The sequence below is a fragment of the Falco cherrug genome, chromosome 6 (assembly GCF_023634085.1).
Source record: "Falco cherrug isolate bFalChe1 chromosome 6, bFalChe1.pri, whole genome shotgun sequence".
NCBI lineage: Eukaryota > Metazoa > Chordata > Aves > Falconiformes > Falconidae > Falco > Falco cherrug.
Window position 1 is genome coordinate 88,073,652 of NC_073702.1, and position 27,260 is coordinate 88,100,911.

At 42.9% G+C, this 27,260-nt stretch overlaps 1 long non-coding RNA gene across 1 annotated transcript in view; it reads left to right on the top strand.

Annotated features, from left to right (window-relative positions):
- The first annotated feature begins 1,900 nt into the window (after positions 1 to 1,900).
- Positions 1,901 to 27,260, top strand: part of LOC114015833 (uncharacterized) — a 75,812-nt gene continuing 50,452 nt past the window's right edge. The window contains exons 1-4 of the long non-coding RNA XR_008732915.1: positions 1,901 to 2,253; positions 11,614 to 11,770; positions 23,016 to 23,163; positions 24,508 to 24,656. This is a non-coding gene — a long non-coding RNA (uncharacterized LOC114015833). The remainder of the gene's footprint in view (positions 2,254 to 11,613; positions 11,771 to 23,015; positions 23,164 to 24,507; positions 24,657 to 27,260) is intronic.

The window sequence follows — 27,260 nt, forward strand, 5'->3', positions numbered from 1 at the left end:
TTCTTCTGTATTTACTGTGAAAAGTAACCCTTTGTCTAGCTGACAGGAGACAGGTTTTTAGGACAGATGTGAAACAAAGCCTTCTAGAGAAATCAGAAAATAAGGAATTTCTTGGTTTAAATAGAATGAGATGACTGCCTGGTAACAGTAACTTCTTTAGAAACTACTGGTTGTCCTTGGTTTGTGCAATAGGTGAATAGGTGGGTGCTAACGTACCTTGGTCACGTGGTGGCTTTGTGCTGTGCCAGGCTTGGAAACTCTTTCTGCGTGGATGTGAAGAAAGTCTGTACAGGATGCAGACTTCCCTGGGAGAAGGAAGGAGCATAAGAAAGCATCCTCTGTTACCTAGAGCCTACCATCATTACGCCTGACCCTAGCTCATTATCCCTCGGTATCTGCAGCAGACGCTGACCTTTGATGACACTGCACAACAGAATGCAATGGAGATGTCTGCCTTTCCTTTGGCTCCCGAATGCCGGACGTGGTAGCTTCTTTCCCCCACGCTGTGTCCAGCTTTCCTTTACTCATGTACTTGTACAAAAGTCAAAATGCTACTAAATACTATTAAGCAACACTGCTAGGGCACTAGGTTACATTTCTAATTTTGCTAGAAGTACGTCTGTCTTCCCATCACCTAGGAGTCAGGAGTAGGCTGGAAGCAACTAATTTACCACATAATAAGATAGGCTTCTGTTGACATAAATCAAGGGCAAAACTATTAAGTCATTAGGGCTAATGTTGTAACATTCTGATACAAAGGCCTGGCCTGGGCCTTTCAGATGTACATCTGACCTTTGAGGATTAAGTTTCTTCGCAGCTTATTTTTGGTACTCAAGGTCTCTCTTTTTTTTTCCCTTTTGCTTCATGTGCACTGAGCTGTGGCTCTGGGCTGGGCACAGCTTGGACAGCAGCTTCTGCAGTCCTGGTTCGCCCCAGTTTTATTGGTGGAAGTAAGGATAGAAAAGACGTCACATTCTTAATCCCACAATACTACGAGTACATCGTGGATTCCTTTGCTTAGCACTGCCCGTGGTGCGGCTTGGCCCAAGGGCTGGTAGAAGGGATTGGGGAAATAAAAGGTGGCTCTCGGTGTTCTTCCACAAAGTAGAGGAAGTCAGGATTGCTTAAACCAATCTATCTATCTGTCTGTAAATCTACTACCTACCTACCTATCTATAAATGTGTCTTGCTATGGCCCTGTGATATTTTGGGAAAGTACCTTTGCTCCAGTCTAACGGTTTTGCAGATGCCTGGCTGGTTGTTCAGCCGCGGTACCTTCCAGCCCAGCAGCAGGGCTGTGCTTGTTCCACATCCATCGCCTGGCCAAGGGAAGTGCAGTGGGTCTCCAAAACGTGTCTTGCTGTCAGACTTACCGTCTCTTGGGATTGGTTTGCTTGATGACAAATTCATAGACTTGTTTAGCTCTGACATTTTTGGCTTAATGCTTTTCCTTTCACGAGTCACTCTCTGAAAGAAGGAGCCAAGCAGTGTCCTCACTGGGACCTGCGCTGGGTTGTGCCTCCCTTTGCCGTCACTCTGCAGGCCAGCTGTCCTCCAGGTGAAACCAGCCTTACCCACCGGTAAGCCTCGTGGCCTTCATACGTAACGAACCATTTATCCTTTTCAACGTGCTTGAAGAAATCAAATCAAAGGACACCCCAACCTGTTGTGTCAGTCCTGTGGCTGAAACTTTTGACCAAAATGCTTTGGAGCATATAGACCAGCTGAGATGTACATCAAAGCCTGAGTGACGCTGCCAAAGCTACTCGCCCTAAGTCAGTATTTAACAAAGAAGGCTCCTTTTATGTGATGCTTTTGATAGTTATGTAGGAATGTATTCAGTAATGTGGAGCATTCACAAAAAAAAAAAATATCTGAGAATGTTTTAAGTTTCATTTGTAAGCGTTTTTTTTAATCTGTCTTGCTTATGCATTTAGCTTGTCCTTTTGATGGGTCCTCTCTCTTGAGGAAGAATTAGCAGACCGTTCTTTGAAAAGGACATTTAAGTAGCCAGGCATCCAGTGAGCTTATGGCAATAAGTCATGGAATGCTATATTTCGTTACTTTCTGGTTTATTTTATTTTTGCATTCAGTGTTTTTCAAATATGATGGTGGTGTGGAAATACTGTATTTCATGAATTTCTGGGTTTGTTTTTTTTTATTTTTTCATTCAGCGACTTTAAATACAGTGGTGATGGGGAAAGGAAAGTTGCAATAAAAGAAGATTTTGCTCTTAAGACTGCACATGCCAAGGTAAGTCTGGAATGGGTGCTCGTGGCTGAATTAATAAACTCTGACTGTGGAGGTTTCGAACATGAATTCTGACAGACCCTTCACTATGACAATACTAGTGGGAGTCACAATAATATCATCTGCTGCTGAACATCGCTACTATGTGAGCACTGTTGTGCCAAAGGTTAATATGCCAGTTTTATTTCCTTCTCTCTACAGCTATAATTTAAACGAGTTGCACACATAAGTGATGTTATATGCATAGGGTTTTGCATTAAGTTTGCTATGTCAGATTTGTTTATAAAAATCATATTTTGAACCACTTGCCCGGGGGCTCCGTTCTGGGGAGCTGCAAGCTGATTTCTTTTAAAGAGGCGGTTTTCATTTTCCATGAACTTTCAGTAGAGATTTTGGAGCTCTGAACAGGGAGCTCAGTCTTAAAATTAGCACTTGCACAGGTTTACAATTAGGTTTAATTACTTAGCAACAGAGAGTTTAATCTAGTTTTAGATGTGTGCCCCATGACCTTTTCCCTACCTTACCGGGATTGGAAGGGCCCCTTGCCTCTCTTGGGGAAAATTGCTTCCCAACATTTTGGAGACCATTTACAATGTTTTTGTTCCTATGCTGCAACATTAACGTTGCCCATAAACCTAATAGTCACACAGTAGTTAATAAGGGGCAGAAAGTTTTACAGTCTTTTCCGCAGTTCTTAAAAATCCTGCTACTGTAATTTAGTCCCAGCCGCCCAAAACCTATCAGTTGTGAAAAATAAGACGTTCTATATTGGTGTATTCCTGGAAACCAGTGGAAGAGAGGACCTCTCCTGAGCATCTAGCTGGACGTAATGAACTTGGGGATTATTTAAATTGCTTGGCTTGTAATATAAACACTCGAGGGCTTGCCAGCAGTGTACCTTCAGGATTTGTGGCTTTTCTGAAAAAATTCATTTGGGATGTTTTTTCAGAATCCATTGCAATTAGTGGCACTATGGCAAAGGATGATTTATCAAATTGCCTTTCAGTTGCAGGAAATAGAATACATTAATGATGTTGCAAACATATTTTTACTCAGGTTCGGCAAGAATTATTTTCCAGCTGTCTTTCTATTATGTAAACCAAGAACATTTCCAGGGTACCAGCTTAATCATCCTTTGTGCCATTGCAGACCTTCAGAACGGTTCTGGCCTTCTCCTGCTAGAACAGATGCTGATATTCATGATGGCACCAGTGGAAACAAGGCACTTCTTAAGTTCCATAAGGTTTCTAGAATCAAACCTGAACTGAAATGGGCTCAGATGTAATTAAGCATTGACTGCTGGTGCCTATTGGGTACACACTCCAGTTCGTTTACCGCATCAAATAAGGAGCAGGAAAGGCTGGAGCTGGGATGGAGAGTCATTGGGGGGAGTGGCAGACTGGAACAACTCTGAAAAGGAATAGCTCACAAATTTCTCTAAAACAGACTTTTCCATTAACCAGCCACTGCTAATAGCTAAACAGTTACATTAAAAAAAAATAAAACTGCAGCCATCTTTAATTCAGAATATTTTTCTCAGAAGGTACCTGTTCTACTAGCACATGGAAAACTAGTATCCAGATTATTACACAGTAGTGAAGAGTGGGGGGGGAGAAGAATAAGCAAAAGCTTATTTATATCAAAATTGGAATACTGTGGACACCATGAGCTCTTAAGCACAGTGATGCTGTGTGCTGTCCGAAAGGGCAGGGTTCTAATTACTTGGCTGCCATAACCATATTTCAGTGCCTAAGATGTCATCATTTCCTTTAGATTTCATCTTCCGCCTGTGTTGCCTGGGATTGCAATAATATGTTCTGAGCTTTCTGTAGCATTTCTAAAATGCATTTTCCCACAGATTAACAGTTCGTACTTTGCTACTTACTTATGAACATTGTTTTCCTCAGCATCCCTGAGAAGAGGGTTATGGGCTATCTTGGATGAGCTTGGCACTACCGACACGTTGGGTTGTGCATCCTCTGAAAGCTGGTCGCAGTTCATGGAGTAGATTTCTGTGGGCTTGGTGTTGAATTTAGTGGGACTTTGGAATGCAGGGAACAGATAGTTTAACGGTGATAACAATGAAGGCTGTGTCATGTCTGTGGTGGGCAGATGCTTCAACAAGAAGTGTCCGTGAACAGGGACAGAGCTCCACACCGACTCCCCTGTGCACTGTGCTGAAGCATTACCCAAATACAGCACAACTACGCTGCTACCATGCTGTAATAGAAGTCTAAAAAGGAAATGTAACTATTCACTCGGTAATGCCTGACCCATTGCAAAATTACACTACTGGGTTCATTGTGAAGCACATACATGGGAGCACCCTTGTAATTACCTGTCTAAAAACACAGCACTGCCATTTCTGGGTTGATTTTTGAAGAGTGGTTGCATAAACCTTTACCAAGATGCTTAATACACTGTGCCGTGCTCTTAGGCTGGTTGGTTACTGGGAAAATGAACTCAGCACTGCCATGGTTGCAATGCCTTCCAGCTCTGGCATGCTCAGTGCTCTGTGTGTGATTCTGCATGACGTGCCTGAAATCCCCGTAGCCAGCAGGCTTGGTGCTGGTGGAGTGGGAAGGGGGAGGAAGCAGAATCAGGTCCCTGTGCCTGCCCCTTCCCACACAGCCTGGCTTCCTTGCTCCTCAGGGGTCTGCACACCTGGTCTGGTGCACAATATTTTCTGCTTAATCACAAGGGTAAACCACAACATCCTCCTTGTTGTCTTGAACAAGCTATGGGGAGAGCAGAGGGGGATCTCCTTCCCTGAAATGCACCTGGACACCTACAACTATGTACAACCCTACAACCCTTCAGTCTAGGTTTGCCCTAGAGGTCCAGTCTGCTGCTCTTCGACAGGCTGCTCCTGTCAAGAAGTCAAGCACTGCTTTTGGAAAACAGACTTGCCTTCGTGTGGTAAGTTTGTTCTCCTAAACCTTGATCCCCAAACCACTGAGATCAACAGTTTTTAAGTCAATTTCCACTGATTTCCATGGTCTGGAGGTTAGATTTCACTGCCTTTTCAACCCTGGATCTCAGCAATTCCTGACCGCCTCACTCTGGCTCTTTTCTTTGCTACTGTGGGAAAAAAAGATGCTGTTCAACACGATGAGATCTAAATGACTGGGCACTGCGCATGGAAACTACAGCTCTGTTGTTAGCCTGTTTCAAGAGAAGGAAGCTGTATCTGAAATGATACCTCCAAACTGCAGCAAAGCCGAGAACAGGTCTCCTTGTACAAGGGAATATTTCAGCCTCATTTTCATTTGGAAATATTTCCAAACATCTTGCCTTATCCTTGGTCTCGCAAACACAGCTGTGAACTGGAAATGCCTCATGTTCATTTTCCTATTGCATCACTTCTCTTTCATTTTCTTTCTTTTTTTTTTTTTTTTTTTTTGTTAGTTGCAGTCATTAACAGTGTATGAAGAAATCAATTATAGGTAAAAATAGACCAATAGGTAATTGAGCCTTTTTATTCTCATGCTGATCAAAGTAGAGTACTACAGACAACATGCACTGATATTTTCAAATGGAAATGAAGTATTCTTTTTCCAAAACTGAACCGACTTACAAGCCTCAACACTCTTGACTTTGACTAAGGATTAGGATCCTTAAAAAAGAGACTGAGACCCTTCTCAGATTTTCCATTACTGAGGAGGTGTCCTTGGTTCAGCAGCCGGCTGGGGAAGGCAGCTGGAGAGCTACATTGCGGGTGACACTTCGGAATCATGGCGTTTCAGTATTTATCCAGCACTGTATTTTCAGCTTGAAGGTACCAATGTTTTTGTGTCACACAATAAATTACAGGATGTTTACATGCAATTAGGTATGTGCCTATGGAGGAGAAGACACTGGGAAACAGGATTTTCCAGAGGCAGTAGCTAGTTCAGAGGCCGAGCCAGTGCAGTAGCTGTTGTCAGGGAGGACTGAGTGGCAGTTCTAATTACCAGTGTCTACACAGGTTTCTCATAGGAAGATACAAGCTGTCACGATCCCTTGCCAATCACATGAGAACTGACCTAGGGAGAACATCAGCTGAAGGTGAGCGTACACGTCCAATAAATTCAGTCCCCACTGCATTAGCTTATTTTTAGGATTGTCCTGAAAAGACATTCAGCCTGTATCATAAAACCTTCAACCAAGCAGAAAATATACAGAATGATGATGACTTGAAATTTGGGTTCATGCCCTCTGGGGCATGAATTCATAGTGCTTTGGATATGATTTGGTAATGTACTGAATGCTGAAGGAACGCAGAATCTCTAGATGAGTTCATAAAGATAGAGCATTTATGCAATGTCAGTGCTCTCCTAATCAAGGGAGGCAAAAGAAATCGTATTCTTAATTTTACTGCAAATTTTATTCTTAATTTGCAACAAAATCAGGCTTTCCGGATAAGATATTTCTCAGAAATAGGGCATTTAAAGTTAGCGCGTGGATTTATGCATGCAACTGATGCGCCGTTCTCAGATTTTTCACCTCCTTCCATTGAATGTATTAGAGACTTGTTCACGAACATAGTTTAGACAATACATGTGTCACAAGCAATGGTGAATCAAAGAAGGAAAGCATCCAGAAAGGGAAGCTAACGAGACAGGTAGGCCCTCATCAGCATCACATTCTGTTCCATAGCTACAATAACAATAATTGAGTCAGACACATGGATTTTAAGTGCCTCTTAAAGAGGAAAGTTAGGGAGAGACACTGCGGAAAGAAAATTATATACTGAAATGTGGCGTCTCAGTTTTACAGCTGCCAGCCTTGTTCTGTCAGTAGCCACAGCTGTTGCCTTTTCTTCTAAACTTAGCAGGGGATGGGTGAAGCGGAAGAGGAGCAGTGCAGGCGCTCCGGCTGATAGGGAGATGTGGGTCCAATCCCGCTGTGTAATCAGAGGCAACCTTTTATTAGTTTTAACTCTTGAGAGAGAGGTGTTTTATTTGTGCAGACAGAAGCTGACACCACGGGGATGGGTGCCTGCCTCATGCCGATGGACGGATGTGCTCTCAGGATGCTCCTCGGCCGCCCTTCTTACACCACTTGGGTTTTTTCCAGTTTTGCTGCTTTGCCACTTCTGTTTTGTCCATCTTGGGCAGCAGGCTTCCTCAGTGCCAGCTTTCCCAATGAATGAAGGAGAATATTTGTCCAAAAGAGGAGGAAATCAAGTCTCTGGATCTCCTGCCGATTGTATGTGGTCTTTTAGCATGTGGTCCTCAACCCCAGAGTCAGACCTGGTGGATTTCAAATCTGGAGTGATGAAAAGTGCGGGCTTCTTATGGCAGAACTTGGTGTCACTGGTACCAGTTTTCAGTAACAGTCTTGCAATTCCTTCACTGAATTTGTGTGTGTTTTTTTTCTTTTGAAAGTTTCAGCTTTGGATGGCATGAGACTAAGTATGAATATTAACTTCCTTTTTTTTTTCCTGCCCTTGGGGTTGCAGAAGAAAATGTGAAGACATGACCCGACATTCAAAACAAAACGCAAAGACTGAAACAAATCATCCACCATTTGTGATTTTCAGCATCTTTTTTTTTTAAATGCAGTCTTACGCTTAAAAGCCAGTTCTCTGCTTTTTGATGTGCTGCCTTGGGATTTTTGAGTGCTTTGTCTTTCCGTGTGACAGTCACCTGCCAGTTACCCAAATGATTTGGGGAGGTGAAAAAAACACAGATATAGATAACAGAGAAGACACGCATCCCCCTGAGTCACGTACTGGGAAATCATCTGGGCCTTGGCATAAGGGCATGAAAGGTGTTTATGGTGCAAAGGCCAGCTGAGGTAGTGTTGGAGGACTCTCTAAGATCACCACCTGGTGTGGTTTTCACCTGTAAGAAATAGTCCTGGGGCAGAGATAGGTGCTGGATGTCTCTCAGCTGGGAGGGATGCTGTTGGCTCCTTCCGACACAGAAGCTGGGAGTGATTTAACGTGAGCTGTGGGTGATCAGGAGAGGAGTGGCACTATAACTTAGCTGACAATATAGATACAGCCTGTACTTACCTTATGGGTGAGCTTCACTGGGGGATAAAATATTCTCTGCACCAAGCAGGATAATGCTTATTGATGCTGAACTGTTGTATGAGCCACTGGCTGTGAAGGAAAGAAGGTCCTGAGGAAACAGAGGAAAAGTGGATGTTTGTGTCATACGCAGAAAATTTGGCCTGGCCTGCATGCCAGATGATATCCTTCCATTTGACGAAGCTGAAGATGCTGAGGACAAGGCAAGAAGGAAGGGGACCATACCCCAGTTAGATCTAGGCACAGTATGTAGTTGAATGAAATAAAATATTTCTTGAAAAATGATTGATTAAGACTAGAGCTCGTAACTCCTGGGGTAATTTTGTCACTTTTATCTTCAGGGTGGAGATCACTACATGCCAGGCTGCATTCCTTCATAGCATCTGAATCATTCTTATTGTCTCCACAAGCTGAAAATGAGAAACAGACTGGCAGGAAAGTTGAAATTTTCAAGGTGGAAAGAGCAGGGAATGGCCTGATTTTTTTGTTGTTTTTTTTTTTCTTTTTTTTTTCTAGATTAAAAGTTCCTGTTGCATTTTTGCAGATAATAATACACTGGATTTTATGACTCCTGTATTTAAAACAAGACTAGGGTTTCCTATGTTTTTAAGAGGAGTAAGAGCACCTGAAAAAAGGGCTTGCTCCAGTGCCATTTATATTCAGCATGACTTTCTGTGAGCCGCACGGGGAAGAAATATTTCCAAGGCACCAGTGGTTGCCATATCCTGTATGCAAAAAGATTCCATAAATGTCTGAAAACAGATGGAATGCAACTTTGGAGGAATAAATGGATTTTTAATTTTCTGAACATTTTGGATTCCATCTGGTTGAAGTAACTAAGTGACCTAGTAGAATACTTTTACCTTTCTTGTATAATAGCTAGAAACACAGCTTGCACTGCTATTGACTGACACATTCCCTGTCAACACACGGGTTTGACTTGCTCGTACATTTACTTACTTTTACCTCTTTTGACTGCATGACAAGGGATACTTGATGCACCTTTTCCTGCGTGTCAGATCTCGGTGTTAGCCCTCTCTCAATTCATGGTCTGGCCTTGCAGCAAGGAAGGAGGAGCTCTAAACCACCTGCCTAAGCCCACCTGACAGTAGTGGAAACCTAAAGAGATAACATACCTTAGAATTATCTTGGGGGTTTGTGGTTTTTTTCTGCAAGCATTGGCATGTTTAAAAGAAAAAGAAAAAAAAAAAAAAAACAACCAACCAACCAATTTTCCATTTGCTTAAAGGTAAAGAATAAGAAGGAGCAGAGGCTTTGTGTACAAGTACCAAAAAGGCAGATTATTTCTGTTTACTGCTCTTTTTGTAACTGCCATTTAGAATGTTGTTAAACAAATAAGAGTAAATACGTGTGTGTTTTTAAACAGGAAATGAGCATTTCTCTATGAATAGCAAATAAAATACAGGCAACTTGAACTCACAAGAAAGAAGTCATAAAGTATACTGCTCTATATAAAAAATGGGAGACCTAGGTTTATGGAAAAGACATGATTATTGAAAGCTAAAAACCAAATTTGTTCACCTTCTTTGTCGGAGCAAGTGGGTTTTTTAAATCACTAATATTAAGCCTGTATTTACTAGTTGGACTATTTATGAAGCTGATTATTTATGTTTGCCATTCAGAAAGTTCTACTGAGAATAACTATTTCCGTGCTGATAAGTTCATAAGCAACAGTGAGTAGGATATTGACAATGTGTTTGGTATTAGTTTTCATACTTCTTGGCACTTTGGAACATTTCTCAGGGTTCTTGCTATGAATATGGATGAAACATTCCAAAGAATGGGGAATAGCAGCCTTTTTTTTTTTTTTTTTTTTTTTTTTTTATTTAAGGGACAGCAGTGAGAATGTTTTCCAGTTCTGGAAGCAAGTATATTTGCATTTCATTAAAAGCCATTGCATTTTAGGATCACCAGTTTCAGTCTAGCACAAAGCCTGAAATCTTTGAAAGATTTCACTTTTGCCTGACACATTAATGCTACGTAAGAAGTGTATTTGCTCAATCCTTAATAGGACAAAATATAGCATTTCCACTGCAAATAACTTTTATATAAATCTCTGGTCACTGTAACCCCGTAATTCAAAGTAGGCTTCTTTCTTCTCCCTGAAATTTGTGATTATGAACTTCTGACAGCTGGCAGGAACACGCGCTGCTGCTGCCAGCAAAACTCTGGACGCAGTGCAGTCGTGTTTTGAGCGTCTTTTGCTCGGATCCTGTAATAAGCTTGCCTTGTATGGCATTGAGACAATTTAATTCACTTTTGCGTTACACACATATATAATTGCATTACTGTCTCTGAAGCATTTTTTCCCCCATAAATGATTAAAACTTGTTACACAAATTTGGACTTGGGAGATGTATTTAAAGCTCCTTATGCAGGACGTAAGTGGCTGAAAGATTCACTGGCTGCAAGCATGAAGGATTTGCTGTTTTTTAATTTTCTGAGAGTTTAGAATTTTGTAAAAGGTAAGTCTGTACCTACTAATAGTACTGATCACGTGTTGTCTCATTTGTATAACTGAGAAAATTACCAATATAATGAAAAAAGCTCCCTCTAAACAAGTTCTCTACCCACAGTTAATAAAATAGTATCTACCCTGAGAGAGTTGGAATTTCTCTGCAAATGCTTTTAGTTAAACAAAGCATTTTGTGTACCTACAGTAAATGTGATATTTATTTTTTCATTATTCATGAAACAACTTTAATGTCACTGCTGATTTTCTTGGTAGGATGTTCAGCTCCAGCATACCGGAGCTCATGCTGAGTTGTAGCTGAAGATGTCATTCACAATAAACATGAGCTGCTGTGACAATACGATGGCAGAAGGTGAAGAATCTCTTTTCTCGTGCAAGGGCGTGCATGTGTCTCTCTCTCTGTGTGAGAGGGAGAGAAAGGGAGAGATTTGATTGTGTTTACAAGATTCATTCGCAGCACAGCAGGCAGTAGTCACATTGTAATATTCACCTTAACACGGATAATTTGATTTTCAACCTGGTTATCATGCATTTAGACATAACGATACATGAAAATATATGCTTTAGCAGTGCATTTTAAACAAGGCTGCACACTTTAAGTCGGAATATATTAGAGGTGAGCGTTGATTTTTGCAATTGCAGAAGTGCTGGGAAGCACCTTTCAGTGTTTAGCGTATGTTACAAAATCACTAAGAGGAGAGTGAATTCTCATAGGTAAGTCTCAGGGACTGCTGCCATTTCTGGGCTGAACTCAGCAGGATGAGCTTACCCAAATTTGACATCCCTAAAGCTGGATGTTTTCACATTTAGGAGCCTCAGGTACTAATGGAGTCTCCTTTCTGAGTTTCAGATTGTCTCCTGACTGGAAAATGAAGAGTTCAAAAGTCCTGTGGCCTTTCTGCCCTTTACACTGAAAGGAAAATGAGCTGCCTGGTCATAGGACGAATGTTGTCTTGGGTCACCATCAAGATCCTGACCTACCTGACTGATGTGACACAGGGAAAGAGGTATGTTGATGCTCATCAAGAGCAGAGCCTCATTACTGCATCCTGGAGCAGCCTGAGAGATAAGGGGGTCTATTGGCAATTTAATTATGGTCGTAACACGCCAGCCTTCTTGCCAGACAAAAAGGAATCCGCTGTTTGCGCTGTGCGATTTCAAGCTCGACTTCAGCCTAAAGAGCGTGGATGTGGTTGGGCGTGATTTTGTGAATCACCTACAGCACATCTGCAACGAACAAAAGCAGGCGCAATTCTCCCCGAGTCAGTGGAGTTGAGCCTGTTTATAGGAACGGGGCGTTTGGCTCCAATCCAGTTAAGTCTCTGCAGTATCCACGCTCTGAATCTGCAGAGCTTTTCTTGGAGTCATTAATATCGAGGCTGTACATTACCCAAGGTAATTAGCCATCACTACTTGAGCCTGGCCCAGGAGTTATTCCACAACATGTTATGTCATTAGTATAATATAACGGAAATAAATGGACACAAACTAGAAACTAGGAAAGTAAGGGTGCTAAAAGGGGAAGAGTGTGAAGAAAACAAAAACAGCCGGGTGGGGTCCCGTGATGGTGTAAATCAGAATCACCTTCTGTGAGGCTCTGCCAGTTTACACCCTGTGATGCTCTGGCCCATGATTATTAGGAAAGTATGTTGTTGATATGCTCTATAATGGCTTCCATTACCAGCCCATGCTAAAAGCAGCAGCTGGTGAAAGTTATGTTTATGTTCCACAGATGGATCGGCAACAGCAGACACATAGCTCTGTGTCTGGTAAACAGGTGTTTGACTTTATATTTGCTAGCTAGCCAGAAGAAGTCAGATTCTTGAAGGAGATCAATTTAGTTGTTGAAAAGGAAGAAATGATTATTTTTGGTTGCACTTTATCTTCTTTTTAAATGGCAAGTAGTGTCCTGAAACACATCCTGCCTTTTATCAGCGTAGTCTAAATGGCTGGGAAGAAAAATCAGCAGAGGGGCAAAAATTCCCAAACTGATGGGGATATTCACATGATACCATCTCACCTCCTTCCTTCCTTGCCCATGTTCAGTGGGAGAAGGAAGCGCTTTGGCTTCAGACAAAGTGAAAGGTGCCCGTAACAGAGTCAAAACTTCCCATGCCAGAGGGGAAACTTCACCCATTGCTGCAGTGCAGAACGGGACTAGTTGAAATTACAGCAGAGTTTAGCTGTGCCTTTGCTGGAGGTGGAAATATAATCCTCCTTTTAATAAGAAATGTTTTGTAAACCAGTTCCGACACCTGTAAATTTAATACATACGAGTGCACAGCCAGTGCAGGTGGAGAACAATTGCTTTTCAGCTTACTCAAAATAAACCATTTATTTTGACTGTTTGTTCATTTCTGATTGCTCAGAAAACCAAAAAGCGGCTGGGATTATTTCTGGTCTCTGGATGACAAATACTTCTAGATGGAAGACTGACAACATGTAAATTCCTGGCTGAATACACTGAGCCTAAAATTCCTTAAACTCTGAGGGTTTGGGAGCATTTTCACAGATACCCAGCAGTAGGCTGAATACTCATTAATAACTAATATTTTGACTCTGTGAATCATAGCAATCCAGGTTCAGCACTTCTAGTTGCAAATCAGATTATTATTTTATTCTTTGACCAGCTCTAGGGAAAGCTCCTTAGTATGTAATGCGAAGAAGTAGCCTAAGGGAAGAGAGCAGGCTGGCATCATTTGCCTAAAACTTTCCCACACTGCTATCAGGTGTTGATCCTCCTGGCAGAAGGTTAGATGTATCCTGCTGATCCCTTGAAACCAGCGGCCAAGGCAGGCACAAGGGGTTCTCCAAGACAAGAGATGGCCCAGGAGCAGGAAGGGTGGCCGGGGCAGCAGAAGAGCCCAGGCTAGGTCTGAAGACATGTTCACCCTCAGTGTTGTTAACTTGTTATCACGCCTGTTTTATTGAAACCAAACCGCTGGAAGGGGCAGCTTGGGAATCATCACGTTATGTCAGGAAGGTAGCTGTTTAAATGAAGTGTGAGCAGCGCGTGTTTTCGAGCTTCTGTTGTAGATGTAATATATGAAGGAATGGCAAGAGCAGCAGGTGGTGTCGAAATTTATGGAGGAGCAGCAAGCCCAGGCGGCAGCCCCACAGGAAGAGCAGTGACAGTTACCACAGCAGATGGTCTGGAGGATGACGAACGTGGGACCTGTCCCCAGCTGCCCCCATCACCCAGCCCTTCTTGAGCCGGAACCAACAACACGTTGACTCCAAGCTGACACAGCCAACCAGAGCAGCAATGCTGGTGGTGGTGGTCAGGGCATGGAGATCCAGACTGAACAAGCCTGACCCAAGCTGTGCGTATTGATCCCCGAGCAGTGGTGCTGCTGCCGACGAGGAGAGGTACATCTTGAACCAGTTGGGAATCCCAGAATAGAAGTACTGATAAAGGCTCATGGAGGAATTTAACTACCCAGACATCTGTTGAGTAACAAATACAGCTGAACATGCATCATCGCAGAGGTTCCTAAATTATAGTGAAGACAACTTTATGATCCAGAAAGTAGAGACTCCTGAGGAGAAGCCATCCTGGATCTACAGGAGTATATTAATGAAATTTGCAGATGAAACTTTGCAAATGCATTAAAAATACAGCAGCACTGTGCTTCAGGATTGACTTTAGCAGAGTATCGTATGTCTTTCGAATGGACTGTCTTCCTCATTCACTTCTTCGTTTTTACTGTTTCACAAGTAAACGAAAGCGCAAGCCTGTGTTCTCCTGTTTCTAAACCGGTTTGCATCATTCGTGCCTGCCAGACATTTGAGATCTGCAGACTCTTAACTAATATACTTCGCAAACATGTCTCTTGGACAACATACAGCTCATGACAGAGACCAAGAGAATCAGAAAAATGGGTAGATCGCAGCGCCGTGCCAGTTCCCTTCAAAAAGGCAAGTGCATACCTTTGCAGAACAAAATCATTTGAAACAAATGTTGAAGAGGAGGAGGAATCTTAAGAAGCAGAAATATTGAAAAGACAATAATGGTAAATAAGGCATGAGTTTTCAATAAGGCACAATAGCAAAGCAGGCCTATAAAATTTTGGAATACAAACAAAGAGATATTACATCACAGGGTAAAGTTCAAATAGGGCTTTTTCCTCCCCTTGATGGTTTCAGGAGATATCAAATAGGCACTGAAACAAGCAGCAAAAAGGTTACGCTGATTGTAGTGAGGAACCAACAGTAAAACAACGCATTTTTGGAAAATATTTTAGAAGTTTGATTTACAGTGACACTTCCTGGAAAAAAAAAAAGAGAACCAAACAGAAAGCCCACAAAACTTTATTTTTATCCTGAAACAAGGGAATCCATGAAATCTTAGGGGAAAAAAATTCTCTTAAAATTTCTCACATAAATCGTCTAATGTTTGCCATCCTCAAAGAAAAAGCAGCCCTGAGTGAGCTTCATTCCTCAGATTCAGTACAGGGATAATGCCAGGTTTACTCTCTAATGATTCATTTCCTTACATCTGGAGAATGTGTCTTCTAAAAATTTAGGGGGAAAAAACCCCAAGGTTTTTTATTTTGCCTCTCTTGCCAAGTTTTAATTTGATGCATTCATTTCTCCATTACCGTTCTGTCCCAGAGTTTATTGTCTCAACCACTACGTACCCAAATCTTTCTCATCTCTTCAGGAAGGTAACGTTTCAAGTTACGTTTGTAATAGCGAGGTATGATCATCTCGGCGGCATGGCAACCTTAGTAATCTTCCTGCTAAAAACCTTTTCATTAGCTTTATGATAAAATATGCCTGTGTTATAAATATTTGCAGAAAATAACAAAACTTTTCACTTGTCTACATTAATCCTGACATCTGCTATAGGTCACAGAGAAAGAAATCTACCTCCAAAAGTGATTCCAATTCAGCATTGTACTAAGACTATTATCAAATAATTCCACTCCACCCGATCAAAGGCTTTCTCAGCATCTAATGCTAATAACATTCATGGGTTTGAGCCTTTGCTTTTTCGAAGTTTTTAGACTCCCCAAAGTATCACCTAAAGGTCGGTGAGGGGTCAAGGGGTGCTCAGTTCTTTGATGAGAAAGAACCAAGAGCTCCTTTTAATCTTAATATTCAACTTCAGTACAGACACACACACAAAAGAGTAACTAATCTCAGGAAGACTGATCTCAGTCCAGGCATAAGCAATAGTGCAAGACTTTTTTTGTAGAAGGTGCAATCTAAGAACTAACTTTGCCAGCAGGGAATTTGGAAGGAGATGAAAAAATGAATGAGAATCCCTCTCTGGTTATTACTTCTGTCTGAATTCCAGTTCGCGTTAGACTGGGACAAAGAAGGCTGGAGACAAGGATGCTATCAACAAGATAGCAGCGGTGATATACAGGCCACTGCTAACGAACTGCCTTTCTGTGTCCAGGGAGCCCTTCTAAGGGCAGTCTACAAACACCCTCCTGAAGGCTCTTCTTGCTTCAGGCTGGGTGGCTGTGCTTGCTGGTCTTGCTCAAAGTTAATTTGTAATCTACAAAAACAGTCTTCTATTAAGGGACAGAAACAAACCTAAAGGTTAAAAAAAAAAAAAAGGTGACGGAATCTCTTATCAACCTGAAGCTTCACTTTGCCTGTCTGCTGCACCTGAACTGGCGTACCCAGTCACTGAACTGAGTCTCATGAAGGTTTCAGCACTGCAGTGGAAGCAAGGGACAGTAAGAAAAATCACTTGTGGATCCCAGTTTCTGTGAGGGAAAGTATAAAAGGCTCTGAACTGTCCCTGAGCAAGGTTATTAACTTGAAAAGTACTTAGCTAAAACTCTTTCCTGGTGCATTGACTCATGCCCTCCACTTCAGCAAAGCCAGATTACAGAGATTTGCCAATGATTTTGTGGCTGCAAAATGCAGGAAGGTATTTTAATTGCATTTTCCCCTGTGATCAGTTCTCTTGCCATACTCCGTGGTTGAAGTCTTATTGGAATGCTTTAAATAGAACAAAGACTTGGTCGGCTATTCTGCCCCGTCGCCCTTCCCCACCTAAGCTGGTCCAGGTTGTTTGGATGGAAACGCTACTTTATCTAAAAGGTTTTTTGCCTGGAAAGTGACTGCAGATTAACAATGCCAACAGGAACACTTCATAATCACTGGCTGGGCTTTTCTCACTCAGTGTCCATTTCCCAAAGGACGTACACTGAAAAAATGGCATCAAGTTTTGAAATGGAGTGGTGTGAGCTGACTCGGAGCCATCAATATGCTGATTTACCCCAGCTGAAGTTCCTGAGCTGCACAAAATAACCCCTTACATTATATGTGAATCAGCTGTTTAGTAATCAGCGGAATCCAGATTCCGGTGGTTTTACTTCCACAGAAGGCAGGAAAAAGGTTTTTATCACATTTTGCCTCGTGATCAGTTCTGAAGCCTTACCGGCGGATGAAATTCCAGCTCGGTCTTACTTACATTAATACAAAGATGGTTAAACTATTCGCTCTCTTCTTTCTCTTCACCCATACATACTCACCCTGAGTAGTAAGAGTGTCTGTAATTTGCCCCGTTCACCTGAATGGCCCCTCTGGTGGGGATGCAGAGATGATGGTCCTCAGGTCTCTGAACAGCCTCTGGAGAGACGTGGCCTCTTCACTTACATCTCCTGAGTTGCCTGGTGGAGCAGCTTACCTCTTTCTGTCGAGTAAGACCAGCACTTCTGTTACCTGCCCGAGGTCGACACCCTCCTGCAAAGTCACAAACAGGTATTTAATATCAGGTACCAGTTCTCATGAAATGTTTGGATGGAAGCTGAGGAGGAGGAGCAGGGGTGGAAGCACGGGTTGATTAGGTCCCCTTTGGATCTAGTTCCTATCTTGTGCTAATCCACCCCAGACTCCTGGCGGTAAGATCCAAAGCAGCATAAAGCAGATAACAGGAGGAGGTGGAGGGGGCTGGTCAGGGCTGTTTGTAAATAAATCTGGAACCTGGGATCTGCAGCCTGCTTGGTTATGGTTTTGTGAAAATACAATTACAGCATAAAATGAAAGCAGGCTGTGCAATGAAAACAAGAGGAATGCCATCACCCAGGTTGGTTTGTACTGCAAACCACCCTGGTCAATCATCCGAGATGAATGGAGGTATCCGCTGAATAACCTCACTTTGCAACTTTTATGTGAAGGCTTGATAAATGAAGTCAGGGAGAGGTACAAGAAAGTGATTAAAACCAGCCTGCGCAAAAGGCAATGATAACCTCCCTGAGCTTGAAACTTTTTTCCCCTTCTGCCTGAGTTTGTTAGATAATTAACCCTTTCGTCTTTCCATCTCTGTACACAAACATTTGTATATTCAGACAAAGCACTGCCTCTTGACAGGCAATTTGTCACTGGTAATAAATTGGACCCAGTGGCAAGGCCAGCAACTTCCAACAGGGATGCTTACGGCTGGGTGCCGTGATCTGGAGGTTCGTGGTGGCCTCGTTGTAGCCCAAGACCTTTTCCAGAGTTTGGCTCACTCATTCCTTGTCTCTGGGCTCTCTCCATTGCCCAGTAGCTCACTTAGGCACCTCCTTTTAGGCACCCTCCTGGAAAAACATTGCCCCATGCTGCACTGGGCTAATAGTTCTAGGGGATGCCAGTCTGTTGTAGTGAGCTTGAATGGGATATTCTTGTCACTAAAGCAAGAGGCAATTCCGGCATTATTGCCAGGCAGGGGCCAGGATTTCTCTTTCTGGACCTGGAACTCATCTCTCATCTCTTGCGGTTAAATAGTTGCTGACTTGGAGGATGACTTGAGCATGCAGAAAAGCATGTTACCCGCATACGGCATAGCCGGAGATCAGTGGATTTCCCATTCCTTGGTGTAGCCCGTTGTGCTCCTAGATGCTTGCTGGGGTTAAAAGGGGCGAGCAAAAGGGTCTCACGAGCAGACCCTTGCCCAAATGTGGTGAGAGGCAGCTGCTAATAGTTGGGTTGCTTCAGTTTTGGTCTGCCCAACTGCATTAGGGTACCCAATAATGCACTTACGGTAAAACAGCTGTTGAGAATCCGAGGTGGGCTCTCAGGTGAAGATCTAGAAGTCAGCATTAACAAAATATACCAAAGATTTCTTGCGATCTTATTTCAGAGAAATAAGCTTTTCTCGGGGGACCCACCCCCTAGACTTAGCCCCAAAAACAGCAGCAGCAGCACTGCCTGTATTGAACAAAGCTCTTTAAACTCTTACTGAGAAGCAAAATCTCAGCTGAGAAATGTCAACAGAGCTTTTACGACAGCCTGAAAATTAATTGTCCTCTGAAATGGCAGTCCTCAATTTAGGCTTAATCTCTCTTGCATTACTCAGGTAGCTATTGTGAAGTATCACCCCGCTTGCTGCTGTCGCTGACAGTTTCTATATCCCTCCACCACGCCCACTGGAAGGAAAACAATCACATAAATCCCTCTTGCAGGGCATGCTCAAACTCGTTTCTTATTGTGGGGCAAATTTATGGTTGCATTTACTATGTAATCTTTAAAGGGGACTGGCTGGTTGAAGGTCTAAAATTACAGATGACCTGGGTGTAAGCAAAAGTGGATTTGTTAAAAAATTCTGGGTTTAAGGGAGGAGGAAAGGGGGTGAGAGAAGAGAGGTAGATGTTCCCTGGGTAGTTTATGACCTTTCCTAAAAAAAAAAAAAAAAAAAAAAAAAAAAGGCAAACAAACAAAAAAACCAATTTAAAAAAACCCAAAAACAAAGAACCAACAAACCTTCAAGAAAGGTAGAAACGCAGTTTTCATCCTGTGGCTCTAAATATCTGTTTATTCCACTGCCATGATACGAGCATGCCCGGTTGGGATGATTTAGCACTCTGCTGATGACTACCAACGGAAGGACTTCATGTGAAAAGGTAGTCTGCCACAGCTAATGGGCTCTTGTTTCAAAGGGATGCTGTGTGTACATTACTAGTGTATGGAGAAGGTGCAGAAAGGCCTCAGCAGACATTAGGAATGGAGTGTTGTTGATGATGAAAAGGCACTTTGCTGTTGAGGGAATGGTGGGAGAGAAAAGGCGTATCTGTCTTTTTGATTAGAAATGCATGCTTCCTTTCATCATCTGAGCTGAAAAATTGGCTTCTGCTCTTGGATTATGAAACCATTTTTCTTTTCCCTTCCTTCCCAGGTTTGCAAACTCTTTAATAAATTAGTTACTGTGAGGTGCATAGGTGCAACAATCACCTTAGAGGCTTTTCCCAAATGCATCTTTAATATTTTATAAGTATTTAAATAGATTTATTCAATGTGAACAGCCTGATTTATTAACACTGGCACTCTGGCATGGAAAGAGGGTTCAATACAAATTATGTTGTGTCAGAAATTTTTAGCAGCTAGATCTCAATTTACCAGTGGATTCTTGGAAGTCAGGAAATAATAAGACCCACCCCATATTAATATTTAATCGGGCTTTGGTGCCAGATAGGAGAAGCTGTCGAATGAATGAGATGCAACGAGGGGAGCCCTGTATTACATTAAAACATACATCATGTGTGTTCGCTTCTTAGATGGGGGGCTGGGGGGAGAGAGGTGGGTCCATTATTGTGGCAGGTGAGGGGCTCAGACCTGCTGCTGAATAAAGATGCTCTGCCGGGCTCTGAGAGCTGACCAGATGAAGTTAAAGACTCACCGCAGACATTTGTGGGAAACCTGAGCGACCAGGTGTGAAACTTGTTTCCATTTTGATGTCCCAGGTCCAAGAGATGCCTTTTCTTGTGCGTATTCATAGAATCATAGAATCATTTAGGTTGGAAAAGACCTGTGAGATCATCAGGTCCAACCGTTAACCCAGGACTGCCAAGCCCACCACTAAACCATGTCCTAAGTACCACGTCTAGGTGTTTTTAGACACCTCCAGGGATGGTGACTCCACCACCTCCCTGGGCAGCCTGTTCCAACGCTTGACCACCCTTTCAGTGAAGAATTTTTTCCTAATATCCAACCTAAACCTCCCCTGGTGCAACTTGAGGCCAATTCCTTGTGTCCTGGCGCTTGTTACCTATTCAGAAAATAATGCATGACAACAGAAGCACTGAACTCGTCGTGATAGCAGAGCTGCTTTGTAAAGCCCTTTGTAATGATGCAATGAGAAGGGTGCTTCCAGACCTAATACTGTCCTGCATAAGTGTACCAAGGAGCAGTGCAAGGACGGGTTTACTTGTCCTCTGTAGGTCAGTACTCAGTAGGTTACTGTTTGGAATTACCCCAAATTCATTTTCACTCTGAAGTGCTGTGGAAGATTATTTTTATTTAGCCTGGTACATTACCCTCATAAAAACAAATTGCGTTTATTTCTGTATGGAAACACCAAACCATTTTCTCATGCAGATTTTGGGTATAAATTTCAAACATGAGGAAGCTCGGAAGCAGAGTTTTTTGCTCACTTGAACATAAAGGCATGATTGCAAAATAGCTCTGCACATTGGCACGGCTTTCCTAAATCACTGCACCCGGTGTGGAGCAATTCAGATGAGTTCAGAGTCTGTTCAAAAACTGGCAACATCTCATTTATGCTGAGCACCGCTGACACAGCCTCCCCAATCCACCCTACAAGGCAGGGGCTAGGTGGGTGAACGAAGAGCAAAGAAAGCTTCAGCCAGCCACAGTGGGACTGGGACTGGATGAAGAGGAGAAAAGGGGACAACTCAGATGCCACAGATCTTTTCCTGGCATATTTCAGGATGACCCAGCAATGAAGAAACCCTCCAGTGGTCAAGGCTGCCTAGCCATAATTGCATGCTCATGGGCAAGGGCTGAGCTCTTCTGAGGGTGTGAACTAGAGAAGTGTGGTTGAAGTGCCTGGAATAACACTGCTGGGCACTGGCTGAAAATCTGGCCTGTAGCTGAAGTCCTGGTGAAGCTAGTCTTCTGGTAGGAACTTTATTAATTTCCTTTTCTCACTTAATTATGTTTATTTCTATCCTTTAAAACCCGTAGTGTGTTTGCTTTACTTAAAGAAAGAAGAGTTGAACTGCTGGTCCTTTGTAATGTTAATAAACTAGGTGATGCTACAGTAAGATGCTAAGAGTCAAGATAAGAGCCTACTCCACACATCTGATTCTGCCAAATTTTGGTCAGAATAGTTTGTTGTAAGGTTAGATTTCCAGGGCAGAACCCTTCAGTTTGTGCTGTGGTAGTTGCCTGTTCCTACTGGTATTGGGATCTCAGTTCTTTAAACTGAATATTTGGAGGGGGAAGACAAATGGAGGAGCGGAGCAGAGCGCTCTGTGTGATTTCTTTATGCTGCTTATGGTTAAGTTAAATTTGGGGTTGTGGAGTGTGTACCTGACAATGTTTTGAGGAAATGGTGGTAGGTCCGGAGCAAGGTCAGCTCTCTCTGTGTCACTGCTTACAGGTCTCCACCTAATCCGCCACAAGGCAGGCTGGCTGCCCGGGGTGGGACCGTTAGTCTCTTCCATGGGGCAGCAGTTCTAGCTGTTATAAATATGCAGATATACAGTTCCTTAAGAGCAAACGGAGATATTATGACCTACTTCACATAAAAGAGTAACATACAGTTGCACCTATATCAACGGTGGGAACAATGGTAGTTCAGAAGGGAATGAGCTTGTTCCCATTCCAGGGAGAGTGTGTGTCCCTTGTCGTGCAGGGTTGGATGGTTACAGGTTTGGGGAACAACAGGGCCAGATTTCTGCTGAAGCCGTGCTTTCCTGCCTCTACAGGGCAGCAACTGTAGGAGTTACCTGTGCTTCGGTGGGTAAGGATGGGCATGTCTTTCTGCTTTATCCTGTTAAGCCAATCCACAGTTTAGATTATTGTTTGCTTCTTACGTGGTGCAAAAAAAATGCAGGCCACAAAGTTAACTTCAAAATTCACTGATCTGCTGTTTTAAACCACTGCAATTCTTAGCATCTAATCTCAGTGTTCGTAGTCGTGGCATATTAAGTCTTCATGTGGCACGTGATGTCCAAGCAAGGTGAACTCTTTGGCAGGCATTTTGAGAGTCATAAGCAAGGAAGATTCTATTACTTTTATCTCAGGAAAAGAATACCATTGTCTACTCTGAACTCAAATATGTATAAATCGATTTTCCCTCAAGATTTTTCAAGTTTGAGCTAGACGGGAAAGAAGTAGAGGAGAGACTATCAGAGGGCAAGTTTCACAGTTCAAATATACGAAGCTCAACTATATTGGTATTAGGAAAAATGTTATATTTTGTTAGGAAAACATTGTAGAAAGTTAAAGTGCTATAAGTTTTTTGGCTAAGTCTGACTGTTCAAAAGGTCATCTGGACTTCTACAGGATATGACCAGCTAGTAATATGCCTGAAAACACCAAAATTTCAGCCCCCTCCTTCCCAAAGGAGAAGAGGACCAGCTTCTGCAGTCTTCCACGGATGGGGGCGTTCTTGGAGCAATGGTCTCGCTCTGGTCTTCAGGACAGTTCCAAGGTACTGCTTTCTGTGCGAGTGAGGCCAGAGTGGTTATCTCAGAAAGCCGAATGTGATTTTAATTATAGCTTTTGTTATTGGAACAGCTGTAACCGAGATTGTAACAGTCAATTATATATGGAGCTTTATTGGCAAAGGGTGTTTAATATTAAACAATCATTGCTAACTGTGAACATACCTGATATAATAATGAACTTTATTTGAAAGATCAGCATGAGATAAAGGAGTTAAATTTAGCTGTACAGTCCGTAACAATAACACGAGGGGATATCGTGAATTCATTTTATTTGGAAACAGAAAACTCTGGATGTTGTTAGATTATCTTTTTGAAAGCATAAAGTAAATGTTTGGTAACCAGAGATTTGTATTGCTAGAGAGAATCACTTTCACTAAAGCTACAGTAACCGAATGTTTAAATGTGCAGGGCTGAACTGTCAAAGCACGTAACAACATCTTTAAATAAAATGGAAGCGGCTAGAGCTGCCTTTATCAGTGTCCTCCTTGACAACTGCTTAAGGTTCAGTTCTGTTCCCATTGAAGTCAGCGGAGGATCTCCTGGTAACCTGAAATGATTCATGACACGCACCTTACCAGGGAAAAAAGAAGTCTCAAAGCAGCGGGAGCATGCGCGGCTGCCCCATAGCACATGAGTTATTCATTCCCACGCAGCGATCGTGCCGGCCCACAGCATGCGTAGCTGGAGCTCAGGCCCCTTGCAAGAGCCACATCGAAGACAACAGCCCTGCCCCCCCTGCCCACGGAGGGGTTTTTTCAGTCTTCCAGGTCTAAGTCACTCGACATCGTTGGCAGTTGCAACACCTAGGTTTTCAGCTTAATGAAAGGCTCAGAAAACCTCTTGCAGTATTTTTAGTTTATTTTCATTAAAGCTGACGGTCCCTGATAACCAATGGTAGGCTCAAATCCGAAAGGCTCACATGGCAAAATCCGCCCCAGCCCCGAGCTGGGAAGTGCTGAGGGAGTAAGCGCTGGCTGGGCCAGATGCCTGGTACAGCAGGGTTGGTTTGTGAGGGCTGGGGTTGGATTTTAACTTGGTATTTGTGTCGCTGGCTACGTGGGCTGTTTGGCCAAAGGCGTGAGTCCCGGTGCAAGCGAGGAGGCAGGATGTGAAGCGGCTGTGGGATGCAGGGACAAGGCGGGCTGCCCTGGGCATGCCCAGCGCCCCTGTGGTTGCTTCTCCCTGCACCCATCCTGCAGGCTGCACTTCTGCACTGGCAGGAGGACAAGCCACATCGCCTCTTTTCAGTCTCATTTTTCCAGTTCTCAGAGGCTGACCTAGGAGCCAGCATTTTGGCTTTATATTTGGGCTTGGAGTTTTCTCTTCAGTCCCTCTCTCCTGATTGCCGCTGTTTGGACCCGGTGGATCAACACTCTGTAGACAGACGGTGTCTTTATCAGCGTGCAAAGTGAAATACTCCATCCAGAGCTCCCTCCTGCTTCTTGGTTTCCAACATGCAGCTCAAATTCTTAATTGGGTAACCTGAACTTCTCTGTAATCTACGTATCAGTGTGTGTGGATGTAATGGACATGTCAGGGCTGTGTACACTAGCACTTTTAAGTCATATAATGGGCCTGTTCACTAGAAGAATAAACACACCATGCAATTCAACTGCAAACTGGGGGGGTGCAGAGCAGAATGTTGGCCGGAGGGTTATCCCGTTATCCCCAGTGGAGAAGCAGTTGTTTTTCATTTGCAGATTTTGGGGGTGATCTGCAGCAGTGATGTTCTCCCTAATTTGGAGGATCGTCTAATCGTGTCATTGGAATGGTGGGGGGAGAGGAAAGGGAATGGAGAGGATTTCTTCTTGCAAGCATTTTTCAGCTCTTGAGAGGCTTTTGTGTTGCCTGTGCAAGCCTACAATTGGATATTGCAGGATACTGTACTTTCATGTGGAGAAAAGGATTAGGAAAAAACCCCAAAGGTGGGAAGTATAGCAAAAGGCAATATTTGGAATTGCACTGTTAGGAGACACAGCTGAAGTCAATGGGAGTTTGATCCATGAAAGCACAGCAGGACCACGCCATATATAGGAAAGCACAATCTGTCAAAATTAAGTGCGTAGTTTATGGTATGCTTTTTGTTTGAAATAACATATTACCTCCTATTTATAGTAAAGCAGACTAAACAGTTCTTATATGTCTGCATTTAAGATTTTCAGACAGAGAGTAAGGACACCTTTTACCTGGAAATTGTGGAGTCAGAGCTCAAAATTGTTAGCAGTGATATAAATGAATACCTGTGATTTTACAGGCGTATAAATCTCAAGCTTCTGCTTACATAGCCCTGCTCCGTCTGCAGTGCTGGCTGGGTCCGAAGATCACTGCTGGAGGACTACTAGGAAACAAATGAACTTGCAATGCATAGTATCTTAAAGGAAACTATAAATGGGATAGGTCAAGGACTAGGCATGTAAGCGACAGGAAAAAAATCTTCCTTTTAGTTTATACAACTCCTGCTTCCATGTCTGTGCAGATTCCTAATAAGGAATAGTAACTTTTCGAGGCACTAGGCCTGTACATATTTCCTGACTTTATAATTCTCACAGTTCTAGACATTCCAAGGTAGGGGGTCATTCAGACGGAGTTGTAATTTCTTGTGCATATTTATTTCCAAAGTATCTTTTGCATAGTTTCCCAGTGAAATCATGTGCTGGGGCTGGGGAATGCTAAATAGGTTATTTTTCAAGCTTGCATATAAAGGGGCTGTCAAAGCGGGCTGTTTTGGACTTATCAAGTACAAGTGCCGGAGCCAAACCATGATGTTTGCGGCGTGTCCTTCCCAACCCTGTTACGAGCTGGGCTCCCGACCTTCCAGCGGGAGGTGACGTAAGAAGGTTAAGGAGCTCTGGTTTTGTTATCAGTGAGGATTTTAATGATGATAAAAGTCTTGAAAGCGTACCTTGGCTCAAGAGTGGCGTGACCTGAGCCTTCCCCCAAAAAAGTACATTTGGTTAACCCTTTGGTGTTTAGATCTGTGCTCCTTTCCCTTCCCTTCTGTAAATAAACACACGACAGATTTTACGGGGAAAAAGGTTGTAGAAGCCCAGCCTCTCTGTAAATAACCTTAACTGATTCTGAAAGCACATTTTGAATTCATTTTCCCAGTCCTTCAAGACACTTTTTTTTTTTTTTGAAGCAATTACATTTATCTGATCAAAGAATTAAAATACATCAGGGATCAGCCAAGATGCCATGAATTTCGAATATTCATTTCTCAAAATCCATCAGCCGAGCAGCAGCTATAAGTTATCTGCTGTCTGAAAGAGGTTTACACAAAGTATTTGTCCGGCCATTTTCAACCCCCCCCAAAAAAAAATCTCTGCTAAAAATCCTGCAGATAATGTATTCATCAAGGAGAAGCTAAACTGGAGAGGAAGGAGTTTGCCCTTAATGCTGCGTATGCCCTGCTCAAAGCGGCACTGAGGAAGGTTAGTCAGACCTCAGCTTTTATCAAGATGTGTCTAACTAATCTAAATTGAAATGTGGGCGCTTTCTTTCTGAACTCCAAAAGCATGTAATGCATTTGGGACTGAGGTTTTCCAGCTCTTGCTGAAAAGTAAGCGTAGACTTTCTGCTTGCAGAAATTCCTGTGAAAAGAATCTAACTTATTTCTAAGGTTTTGAAAAGAGTAGCAAGGGGAAGATCCCGTGGAAATCAGGAGTGTTTTCACAGATTGCTGGTGACAGTAAGTATCATTTTATAAAACACCAGTTAGGCTGCGTGTGACATATGGAGACAATTTCTCCCTCAGCTATATTTACCTTTCCCTTTGATCTAATGGGAGCAGTGCATGTATACGGAGGCAGCCCTTGGTCCGCAGCATCCCATCCCGTTGGGCTGGCGTACTGGGAGAGGTTTGGAATAGCCAAGCTGACACGTGCCGTTGTAACTAAGAGGGCAAGATGGTGCAAGGAGTCTGATTTAGCCGTGTGGAGGGACAGTTATGAGGTGGTACGAGTGAAATGCATTAAGTGCGGCCTTTTTCCTTTATCATTAGAGAATCATTGAAATGTAAGACTGGAAGGAAATCCATAGGCCATGTATTCTGTTCTCCTGCTCAAAGGCAGGATCAATTATA